Source organism: Pinus tabuliformis, chromosome 2_2, assembly GCF_031772625.1.
Source record: "Pinus tabuliformis cultivar Carrire ecotype Pingquan chromosome 2_2, CPIR1, whole genome shotgun sequence".
NCBI classification, from domain to species: Eukaryota; Viridiplantae; Streptophyta; class Pinopsida; order Pinales; family Pinaceae; genus Pinus; species Pinus tabuliformis.
The window spans coordinates 926,349,604-926,360,843 of NC_142300.1; positions in this window are offsets into that span (position 1 = coordinate 926,349,604).

The following is an 11,240-nucleotide window of genomic DNA, read 5'->3' on the forward strand; positions in this document are numbered from 1 at the left end:
AATACAATGGCATAGAAAAGCTCAAAATTCAAAGTGACAAAAAGGCAAGTATCTTGACATCAGATTGAAGTGCTCATCACCCTGATTCCAACAGTGTGAACATCACTCCAATCCGAGTCCGGATGATGAAGTTATCACGAAAAGATTTTTCCTTAGTTCCTTTGGAAAATGAGGCATTTTCTCTAAAAAAATGGACTTAAAGCCTTTAAAAGGCAAATCGCAATCGGAGGAGTCAAAAGGGCGGACTTAAGGCAAGGCCTTTAGAATCCCGAATCAGCGATCTCCGATATATCGGGTTAGAGGAAGGCAGGCACGCAATAGCGGGACCCAGGTAGAGCCGACTTGAGATTGCGATATCGGCGATCGGTGTCGACGTATGCCAAGGTATATGGAAGAACCCCTGGGCCATAGCGATGCGATATGTCGATAGCGACGTGAAATCTCAGCCGTCGGATCGGAAGACAGATCAACGGTCAGGATGATATCGGCAATATTGGCGATCGGCGATCGTCATATCACATCGCTACGGCCCAGGGGTTCTTCCATATACCTTGGCATACGCCGATGCCAATCGCCGATATCGCAATCGCCAGTCGGCTCTACCCGGGTCCCGATATCGCATGTCTGCCTTCCTCCGACTCGATATATCAGAGATCGTTGATCGGGGGTTATAAAGGCCTTGCCTTAAGTCCGCCCTTTTAACTCCTCCGATTGCCATTTTTTAGAGAAAATGCCTCATTTCCAAAGGAACTAAGGCAAACTCTTTTCACGATAACTTCATCATCCGGACTCGGATTGGAGTGCCATTCACACCATTGGAATTAGGGTGACGAGCACTTCGATATGATGTCAAGATACTTGTCTTTCAGTCACTTTGAATTTTGAGCTTTTCCATGCCATTGCATATGAAGATCCACCTGGATCAATCCTCCCCATTAAGGAGCAGGGCCCGGAGACGTAGTCCGAGTTGGACGTATTAAGTCTTGGTGTCTTCTTTTTATGTCTTATGTGTTTCTTCTTCTTCTCTCATGTGCACATTAGATTTATATGTTAAGCTGCAATTTCTACATGTGATTCTTTTCATACATCTATAAGCAAAAGAACCCTGGATCACTAGTAATGGGTTAATACCACACGGTGCAAGAATAGCTAGTTTTGATCTCACATGGTTCAGCAGAAGGAGAGAAAATCGTGATCCAAACACAATATCCATGCTCACACCACGTTTAAGCTCCATGATCATCAATTCAATCCAAGCATATCCACATGAAAATGAATAATATCGCAGTTTGAAATTTTTGCACGATGCTAAGTTCTCCCTCGTTTTGAGCCACTTCATTCCTCGCATTTTCCACCTGGCAGCCTATGCCCCATTCCCCCATTGTGCAGAGGTAGAGATGTGTGACTTTCACTATGTGGAGCTTTCCTCCACACAAGCAAACCTCCGCACACTTTTTAATTTCTTTAAAAAAAGGTGGGCCACATAAAGCATCTACTACAAGAAAAAATCCTGGCATGTGGCATCTGCTTCATAAGTTACATCAAAAGTGTTAACAGTGAATTCCTAAATGATTAAACAAAAAATAACAAGTCAATAATTTTATGTCTAGAAACCATAAAAGTAAGGTGGGAAACATAAAGCATCTACTACAAGAAAAAATCTTGGTATTTGACATCTTCCACACTGGTTACATCAAAAGTGCTAACAATCAATGCTAAAATGGTTAAACAGAAAATAAAAGTCAAATAGCTTTACCACTAGAAACCAAGATCAAAACAAACATAGAAGGTGGCCAACTCTATTTATGAATCAAAAGCAAAATGTGGAGGAAGTTGTGCGAGGTTGTGAAAAGGTACCAATGCAAAGGAAGTTTTGTGGACGTGGTTATACGAGGGGAGTTGTGTGGAGAAAACATGTTTGGAGACAGGAATGCAGACCCCACTTAATTAGCATTAGAGGCAAGGACTATGTTGCATTGTAGCTATTCCCCTTGTTAATAAACATATAATTCTTTGCATTATGAAAAGACTAATATAACTGACTGGAGATGGATATGAAATCCTTTTGAGTATCACATTGTTCTTTGTGGATCAGCCTTGATGGCCTATTTTGATGGCTTGCAAACAATAGGGGACTTTGCGGTCGTAGAGTTAACAAAGGCTATATGTGAGTGATTATTGTTTCTTATACATTGTGAAAGAAGATTAAGTGTCTCAAAGAATATTATTCCTTCAAAGAAATCTCTCAACCCTAGCTTGTTAAGACTTTTGTGGCATGAACTCTATCACCATTCTTAAATATTTGTTTCACATAAAAGACTAATACGTTTATTTTCAAACTTGCCCAAAACCAAGAAGTATATTTTCAAGCTTTCCCAAAATCTCAAGATGCCTCCATCTTTTATTGTATTCATATAAAGAAAGTGAACCAAGACATTATGTACTTACAATTTTCCTTTGTGGCATGCTTAATAACAAATTCTTCAATACAGGGTCTACTTTAAGATCTTCATATGGCAATCTTCCATGAACAAAACTGCGTACGATAGCACTTCCACAAATGTTCCAATATTTAAACTCCTAGAACTCACTTGAAAATCAAACGAGTATGAAGGAGTTTCAATCTAGTTTTAGGTGTATTGTAATAGTTGTGTTAATTAATTTCTATTTTTCTATTTATATAATTATTTTCATTTTCTTTGGCTGACATTAATTTATTTTTCCATGAACATACTTACACATCAACTCCATACCAAGTTGTAGAATGCGCCTCTCCAACCAATAATGTTTCCTAATGAAAGAGCTACAATCCAATAATAGGAGAAAAATTGATCCCAAGGTTTATTTGGTTTTCCACTGTATCATAATGAATTTTTAAGTTGATTGCTGAGGCTCGATCGAACAGTTTCACATTCTGGCCAAACAATCAGAAAATATAAGTTGTCTAATTAAATCAAGTAATGAGACTGAAAAATGGAAAGAAAGGGCTTAATGGATCCTGCACAAGGTGAAGTATGTGCAGCAGGTTGTCGGAACTCCGAACAATGCTACACAATAATAATGTTTCTGATGTCATTATAGAATCCCATATTATTTTAACAATTGCATGGTCGTTATCATGTCATGTTCACATATTTCTGCTCATTATATTAACAAATTTAAAATATAAAGGAATATACATGATATGCAATAAGTAACAATTATAAAATATTAATAAAATATAAAGAATAAATTTTGGTCTCCTACATCGTTATGATTCACAAATTGTCTTTTGCCAGTGAAGATTCTGACCTCTTACAGGTTTCAGAAATTCCTAAATCCATCCGCAATTTAACCGATAAATCAAAATCTTTTCACCTTGATAGGCACACTTTCATTCACAATGGTGAGTAAGTACCACCTTGAATGAGCCAACACAGCGCCTAGTGGAGTTGTCAAACAAATTAAATATTCCCCTTCCAATCATTAACCATTATGCATACTTTTGAGAAGAACCACATTGATAAAATTTGAATATACATTAAAAAAACATGTTGAAACACTTTTTTTTAATGTATCTTCAATTTTTATCGATGTGAGTCTTGTCCAAAGTATGCATAATGGGTGCTCGTTGATGCAGAATTGCATCCAACAAGTGTCTACACTTGAAATTTGAGTTAACCTATAAGGAGATAAGCTAAAAATACAATTAAAAAAAGTAGTTTTTTATTTTCTCTCCAAAATATTTACATATACCTCTTTTTAAATTTAAAGGATTTTGATTGGTTTACATATTATGTATGTGAAAATTTCATGGGAAATTTTAGGCTAAAGTTTCCTATAATGAAAGCATTCTCTAGTTCATGGACCAATTGTGTATTGTGAAGAGAGTGTCGTATGCATGAAATTTTATTTTCTCGCTTGGCCTCCTCAAAAGAGAGAAACACGGGATCAATTTCGACATGTATTTGATCTCCCTACTAGAAATTATAATGATGTATGGAGAGTGTTTCATAAGACGAGGCACCAAGTTGTTTACCACCAAATCAAATTGAGTAGCATGGTAAGGAAGACAAAAGGGGTAAAAGAAAAGTGGCCAAAGAGAGATGAAATGGGGTAAGAAAAGTGGTGAAAGACAAAAGAAATGGGGTAGGAAAAATGGTGAAAGAAAGCTGTCATTTGTTAGTAGAAATATTTTGGAGAGGTGTACCAAAAATGTTTCACTTAAGTCACTATTGACAAGTAACCCCAACAACAAAATAGGTTGTCTATGCTTTAGATCTGCAATGAGAAAGGAAGAAAACCCTGTAGCAAAAGATCATATGTTGCGAGAAACATATAACAAAAAATATAATAGTGTAGCAACCCAAAGGATCATATGAATAAGTAAAATTTTATTAATGAAAAAGATACAACTGGTGAGGAGAACATATAAACTTGAGTCTATAGATCCCCTTCCGTGGGATGGGTCATTTTGATGTCCTTTTGCTTCAGTGATATATTTCTCTCTCAACTTGCAATGGGAAAAAAAACAAACAAAATAGCTTGAGCTCAAGTGGGAGCTCAAATGTGATGAGACAGTAGTGGTGACAATGAGAATGATCAAGGTAAAGAATGAATAAAAATCTCTCTTATTTATAACAAAGTATCGAGCTAAATTAGGAATTAGAAAATAATAAAATATTATTGACCAAATCAAAATCTATCCATTGAGGATACTTTATTATATTTTTGAGAAGGAAAATATATTCAAAATGGTAAAATATATTTATTTAGAATGTGGTTGAAGTAATTAACAAATAAAAGTACCCTAATTACCATACCAAGTTGTGTATGTAGATTAAGCTTACTTTTTGTTTGAAATTTGTGTTGAAAGACAATAAAGGGAGGAAATTTTGAATTCATCTCTATCTAAGAATATATATATATATATATATATATATATATATATATATATATATATATATATATATATATATATTTTGATATATTGTAAGTTGTTAAAAAGTTTAAATTCCCATATATCATAACATACTCATAAACAGACAAAATTACTTTTTAAATTTTGTAAAACACATGATTTCGATCTCGAATCCACTTTTAATTCGACTCCACTCTCAATAGAAATAGAATAGAGCACAATCTCTATTTTATAGGATTCGAGAATCTATTTGGATTTTAGGATTTAAATACACGTGTTGATACCAAATTTATAATAATTACAGTAAAAAATTTATGTTGATTTAAATTTTTTATTACTTCTTTTGTGTTTAACTTGGAGGTGATACGTGTCCTTTTTAAAATTATATATATATATATATATATATATATATAAAGAGAGAGAGAATGTTTGGTTTGTTTAATTAAAATTGTTATAAAACATCAATTGGCCATCTGAAGGAGAAGTGGTAAACATATTTCACTCTCATTCTCAAACATAAATAAAATATTTCAATGTCCATATGAAACAACATAATCTTATATCAACTTTATAGAAAAATAAAATAGTTAAAAGTTTAAAAAAAAACTATATATTCATTATATAAAACAATTGAAAAAATATATTTTTCTATAGTTAAAACATTTTTAGCAATCTCTCTATTTTATGCCCAAGTAAATTTTGATCCATTTTATACATTCAAAAATGAAAACAATGAAAAATTACAAGTGGTCTCTTTATATATATATATATATATATATATATATATATATATATATATATATATATATATATATGTAGGATCAAATCTATACATGCAAATATTTTATTCAAATTTTGCACTCTAACAAAAATTTTCACTTCAAGATATTTCATCCCTGTCTGCTCTTGCTAGATTGACGTGGAATTTCGAATTTCCTCAATTTCATTAAGGAAAAATCAAATTGCCATGTTCTTGTTTCATTTTTCAACACTCCCTCTTAATAGGAAATGTATTATCAACCACCCCTGTCATGCACTTGTGGAATGTACTACATGAAACACCTCCTATTGTTGTTGTTGTTACTGCAACGTCTGCAACTGACAACCATCTAAGAAAAACATTCAATCAACTGTGTTTTCAACTGTCTACTGGGAAAATCGTGTTGTTGTCAACCCTGCTGTTGAGCCTCCTGCTCGACACTCAACACTCCTCTGCACTCATCAATATTTGACTGGCATTGATCCTCCTGCTACTGAATATTGTGGGCCCCTGTAGGAAGGTAATGATCCCTGAGGAGAACACCTCAATGGACCCTACCCAAATTTCTGTAATTCTAAGACTATGGATTCACATCACCCCACCTCACACCTGGAGTTATGGCTACATGTGCTCCCCTACCCGCTTAGCTCAAAATCTCCCCCTATCTCTTCTTTGCCTCCTCGCTGCCTCTCGAACTTTCCACTTTAAATCCTCTCTGCCTCTCCATTTGTAGCTACTCCACAACTTCTTGAGGATCCATTTTGAGAGGTAAATTATGCTCCCTCTCAATCACCATATCTATAATCCTTTCCTTTCTCCTCAAGGTTGTGCATGCATCTTCTAGCTCAAGTGCATACCGTTTCTTGACTCGAACCCTGATATGCTTCCCCTGTCCCATGGATATGTATCTCATGAATTCATTTCCTTTGCTAAAGATCACATCATAACCACGGTATTCCAAAACTGCAACAGAGATGAGATTTTTCTTTAGGCCTGACATGAAGATGACATCATTGAGCCTGAGGGGGGAGCTTGACTCCCTCTGAAAGTTAATTGTACCAACCCCAGTTGCATTGTACCTTTTGTCATCCCCCGTCTCAATATTCATCTGGAGATATTTCTCCTCTAGGTCATTGAAAAAATCTCTATTCCCCATCATGTGGAACAATGCACCTGAGTCCATGTACCACATTCTCCCCATAATAGTCATGGCCATGCATGCAATAAGGGCAAAATCTAGCTCAAACTATGAAGCCAAAGATTCACCTGTTGTTGCAACTACAGACTCCTTCTTGCTATTCTTTTTGTGTGGACACTTCGTGGCATAGTTCCCAAATTCATGACAATGGAAGCATTTAATTTTTAACAAATCTTTCTTCTTGCCCCCTTGACTAGATTCTGGTTTGGATTGGGATTTCTTCCCTTTTCCCTTCGTTTTCTTTCCAACAAATGCAATTTTTTCTTCATCCTCGCCCTTGGATGAAGTCTCATCTCTAGTATTCTGCCTTATTTCTTCTTGTACCAAATCAGACCGTGAGCATGCCCAATTTGGTAGCTTCTCCCTCCTGTTCACCGAATCTCGATAGTTATGCCAGCTCTTGGGAAGGCCTAGAAGGCCTAGGCTTACCAAGTCTTCTTCAGGGAAATTAACATAGACCTAAGCAAGTTCATCAAAACAATGTGTGAACCTACTCAAATACTGCGGAATTGTGTCATTCTTTTGTGTAATGTCCCCATTTTTATTCTTCTTCATAGTACGGCCAGGGTGGATTTTCAGGGCAGGGGATGGCCAAGTTAGTGGAGCAGGTTTATGTCATCAGGGGTTCCGATGGAGTCTGAGGAGTTTTCATGGGGTCTTATGGCATTAGCTTGTCATATTCATCACTATGAGCAGTTTCACACACCTTGTTTTTGGTTCCATAACTTTCTGATAATTCCCGTAAAACAGGGTTATTATCAGCATAACTTAATTAATTATGCTTGAGGTGGTGTTCCAGGGGGATTAATCGATAGAAAACGTCAGCAAAATAGCTCGTTGGAACTGGAACGAGAAGATATATAGGATGGGATGCTGAGAAGTGACTTCTAGTGGTCGAAGGGAGTATGTTGGGTGATTTGCCATTTTCTTTAATTAAAAATGACTTAAATTAGTCATTTAATTAAGGAAAAAAATTAATTGGGGAAAAGAGGCCAAAAGTGACTTAAGTGAAATGAAATAAAATTAAAAGTTCACTTAATAAATTCAATGGAGGAGCTTCTAGAATAATAATAAAATAAGATGCTTCTAGAGGCTTGGAGATCTATCAAGCAAATCTATAAAAGAGGAGGAGGAGGACATTTGGAGACATCTTGAATCTTGGATTTGTGTTTATTTCTTATGGAGAGGTTTGAGAACCCAATTCTCTACTTCAGCAGTAGCCCCAAGACGAAAACCCTCAGGTGATTCAGTGAGAGTGGGCGAGCACCCATCTCTTCCTTTGGTGAATCCATTCAGGGTTCACAGGTTGCAATGTATTGTTTTTCAGTTTATTTTGGAGGTCAATTTGCGCATTATTGTACATCTATTTGAGGCCAGATTATCTCAACTATATGGGTTGTATGTGCATGTAAACCCCAGTTCATTTAATATAATAAAGTTGAGTATTTTCCTGTTCATTGTGTTGTAGGATTGCGATGCTTTATTTGCTTATTTTTACATGGAAATCCTTTGTTAAATGCATGATAATTTTATATGAAGAGCTTGCTCCAAATTTTTCTCATTTGGGACATTACAATGGTATCAGAGCATCGAACTTGGCTCAGCCTGTGGGTTCGGGTTTTCAGTTTTAAGAATTCGAGGGTTTATTTTGGAAGTGCCAAAGTCATCCTTTGTTGCAAAATTTTTATTTTTGTGCCAAGATTATTGTTGCCAATGATTTTTTAGTGAATTTGATGCATTGAAGAAGTGGAGCATTGTGATATTAATTTATCTTATTTGGAGCAGTGTGTCGAGTTGGGTGGAGTAGGAAACTTGCACTAAATTGGGGCTTTCTGTATCTTTTGGAATCTACCCAAACAAATTATGGGTTTTTCTAGGTTTTATGAGAATATTTCATGGTTAAAATTTCAGAATTTTTCGGGTAGTATGCAGGTTGTAAATCAGTGTTCCTTCATCATTTTGTTTTATTAGTGAACTGGGCAATTCACACCACTTGGTCAGCTTGATCTTGGCTTGGATTTAAGCCAAACAATTTCTGGGTTTTTATGGGTTTGGTGTGAGGAGCCTCAAGTTAAATGTTTAGAATTTTTGGAGTAGTATTGAGGGCAAAAACACTAGTTCATCTTTAGTAGAAACAACATAATTTCTGGGCAGTGCAAATTAATTATTTGGGTTATTTTGTTGGGCCTTTGCAACAACAGTAAGGGGAGCTTGAAATTTTAAAATTTATTAGCTCATGGATGAGTCATTGAGGCAACTCGCAGCCCTTAGTGTTGACCCTATCGCCAGGAGAAATTTTATGAGAATATTTTTGGGAGGGTTCAGATTTGGGAAGGATGAGGAACCAAAGAAGAAGCAGTGTCAAGAGCTCCCAAAGAAGAGCCAAAATCAAATGAGGAGAGAACATATCTGCTTCACATGTCAAGGAGCATGAACACCAGGTCACACATGTAAAACTGGAAGAGAAGCAAAAACTAAAGAAGAGCGAGGAATGACAAAAAACTCAAGTCAACAAAGAAATGAAGGGCCCATGTTTGATCAGGAGTTGCATGTAGAATGCTTTAACTTGCATGAAAACACATTTGAGGATCATGAACAATTATGCTATAATAATCTAACTATGCCTCTATGTTTGATGATTGCAGATGGTGAGCAACAATTTGAGTCCATGCATAAAGAAATCCCAGGAGAAGACACTAAGGAGGATTTGAGAAATGAGCCATTGGGGGTGGCTCAGCATGAATATCACTCAGCATTGCAAGGACATTAGGAGGATGATATGCACAGTGTGCGGGATGAGCCATTTTTGGAGAGTCAGCTAGTGGCTCATGTTGAGCCCAGGATGGAGGATGAGCAGACACCCTTGCAGCCAACCATTGGAGAGGAGAAGGTAGATGTGCAGGCAGCCTCCAGGGAGGTAGTATTTGCATACATATGTCCTCGAGAGGTGTTGGAGGTTGGCGGGCTATTTTTGCATGAGGCTAGTAGGCGGCAGGAGTTGGAGATAGTGGTGCATCCATTCTTGGGTATACCCATTGATGATGTGAAAATAGATATAGTGGAAGCTAGCAAAGCTGCAATATATTCAGGCAGTAACCCTCTCCAAGAGTTCATAGATAGGGCTTGCAGCATAGTTTGCCCACTTTTTCCCATCAGAGAGAGAGAGAGGCAGGATTTCTCGGACATGTTTTGATTATCCAGGTGCAGCATCAAGAATTGAGCATGGATCAATATCAACATAGCAGATGTATTCCTTGCACATGAATCCATGCATTAGATTGGCGAGAGATCATGAGCTGGTACGCTACTGATGGAGTATCAATTTTAGTCAAATACATTGTAATATAGGAGCACTTAGAGGTGAGGGATATTACACGCTTCAGTTGGCGGCATGATGTAAGTTGGCTACTCATAAGTATCTGAGCTCAACATCAACATGATGAGATTGACCTTGTTTTAAGCCGAGAATTGGATTGGAGAGAGTTGATGAGTTGGTATTCGCCTCGTGGAGTAGAAGCCTTAGCTAGAGACAGAACAGAGTCTGATCCAAGAGGCTTGGTAGATGATTGGCCATGGTGGCATTGGGCTCTAAGTGGATCTACTAGTAGTAGGTTGAGTCAGAGACGGACATGGGATCCAGGTATTGGGGGATCCTTTCATGTTTCTATAGCTTGGAGGCATGACGTGGACCAGTGGTTTGTAAGGGATCCGGGCATTGGGTATCAGTTGTGTTGGGCCACCAGATTGGTCCATAAATTTGGATTTCTTAAGGGCAAGCAATATTGGGGTGGGAGGACTGTAATGTTTACATTTTTATTCTTCTTTCATAGTACAACCAGGGTGGATTTCTAGGGCAGAGGATGGCTAGGTTAGTGGAGCAGGTTTATGTCATCAGGGGTTCTGATGTAGTTTTGAGGAGTTTTCATGGGGTCCGATGGCATTTGCTTGGCATATTCGTCATTATGAGCAATTTCACACATCTTGTTTTTAGTTCCATGACTTTCTGATAATTCCTGTAAAACCGGGTTATTATCGGCATAACTTAATTAATTAAGCTTGAGGTGGTATTCCGGGGAGATTAATCGATATAACACCTCAGCGTAATATCTCGTTGGAACTAGAATGAGAATATCTAAAGGATGGGATGTTGAGAAGTGACTTGCAGTGGCCGAAGGGAGTATGGTGGGCGATTTTCCATTTTCTTTAATTAAAAATGACTTAAATTAGTCATTTAATTAAGGATAAAAAATTAATTGGGGAAAAGGGGCCAAAAGTGACTTAAGTGAAATGAAATAAAATTAAAAGGTCACTTGATAATGTCAATGGAGGAGCTTCTAGAATAATAATAAAAATAATGAAATAAGATGCTTCTAGAGGCTTGG